The sequence below is a fragment of the Melanostigma gelatinosum genome (assembly GCF_949748355.1).
Source record: "Melanostigma gelatinosum genome assembly, chromosome: 2".
In the NCBI taxonomy this organism is placed as follows: domain Eukaryota; kingdom Metazoa; phylum Chordata; class Actinopteri; order Perciformes; family Zoarcidae; genus Melanostigma; species Melanostigma gelatinosum.
Genome location: NC_136635.1, coordinates 2485063 through 2486592, shown reverse-complemented (window position 1 = coordinate 2486592; position 1530 = coordinate 2485063). Strand labels below are relative to the sequence as shown.

The window sequence follows — 1530 nt, the reverse complement described above, 5'->3', positions numbered from 1 at the left end:
AGCGGCCTCCTGGGTCAAGGTCCTGCTTGTCTGACCCTGACCTCCTTATGCAGAATCATGTGTGATGCATCAAAAACAAAATCCCTTCAAATGTGGTTGAAAATGCAGTTTAGTTGTATGGTTTAGGATGCTGTAATGAAAGAGTGACTGGTTACCTGCAGTAAATAAGGGGGCGTGGCCAAATCAGCCTGAAAGACAAACGTGAAAACATTTGGAAACTTCATTTTTTTTATTTTGAATAAAAGAATGAACATGAGGACAGTGAGTGCATCCTGTTTACATGTAGCTGTATTTAGAACTGTTGATTTGATTTATATTTCTTGTTGCATGTTCTGTATTTTGGAATAGTCTCAAATAAACACTTTGATTTACATTTATTTTATTTGTCATCCTTTCAAAAACATTTACGGCTCTCTTGTGTAAGAAAAAAGACAAATGTTTAGATGAATATAATCATTTAATGAATGTCGAGTGATGAAATATAGGATGAACATAACAGGTTTTTTGGTTTGAATCCAGCAGGTGAACTTTTTGTGTGAAACCTTTGAGGTCATAACAACAGTAGCTGTGTTGCATTCTCTTATTTCTATGAACATTTTGACGTATGACATTAGGAAATGACAACATTTGATGAAACTGACAATTGAATGAAAACACGACTAGTGTCATCAGCACCATCTTAAAGGGATAGTTTGGATTCTTTGCAGTGTGGATGTGAGCTACTTATCCATAGTCAGTGTATTACTACAGTAGATGGCTGTCACAATAAATAATAAATAGCACAATGTATTTTAGACGGTGGTCCTGCATTCTGGCAAATGTTTCTTTATGGTGGAAAAGGTCTGAACATAAAGGAAAACATAAAATTCAGGCCACAAGTGAAAGTGAAAATAGAATGGAATATAATGCAGTAAGGTTGTCAGACATTCTCTATTCAATCAATAACAGATACTGTCCCTTCCTGTCTCTTCCTGTCCCTCCCTGTCCCTGTCTCTTCCTGTCCCTCCCTTTCTCTTCCTGTCTCTTCCGGTCCCTCCCTGTCTCTTCATGTCCCTTCCTGTCTCTTCCTGTCCCTTCCTGTCTCTTCCTGTATCTTCCTGTCCCTCCCTGTCTCTTCCGGTCCCTCCCTGTCCCTTCCGGTCTCTTCCTGTCCCTCCCTGTCCCTTCCTGTCTCTTCCTGCCCCTCCCTCTCTTCATGTCTCTTCATGTCCCTTCCTGTCTCTTCCTGTCTCTTCCTGTCCCTTCCTGTCTCTCCCTGTCCCTTCCTGTCTCTTCCTGTCTCTCCCTGTCCCTTCCTGTCCGTCCCTGTCTCTTCCTGTCCCTCCCTGTCTCTTCCTGTCCCTCCCTGTCTCTTCCTGTCCCTTCCTGTCTCTTCCTGTCCCTCCCTCTCTTCCCTCCCTCTCTTCCTGTCTCTTCCCTCCCTCTCTTCCTGTCCCTTCCTGTCTCTCCCCGTCTCTTCCTGTCCCTTCCTGTCTCTTCCTGGCCCTCCCTGTCTCTTCCTGTCCTTTCCTGTCCCTCCCTGTCCCTCCC

At 43.9% G+C, this 1530-nt stretch overlaps 1 protein-coding gene across 3 annotated transcripts in view; it reads left to right on the top strand.

The window, feature by feature from the left end:
• tssc4 (tumor suppressing subtransferable candidate 4) overlaps positions 1-373 on the top strand; it is a 5185-nt gene extending 4812 nt beyond the window's left edge. For all 3 annotated transcript variants that reach the window (XM_079292937.1, XM_079292936.1, XM_079292935.1), the window contains exon 3: positions 1-373. This exon is cut by the window's left edge and continues 1696 nt beyond it. The gene's annotated coding sequence lies outside the window, so the exon portion shown is untranslated.
• The last annotated feature ends 1157 nt before the right edge of the window (positions 374-1530 follow it).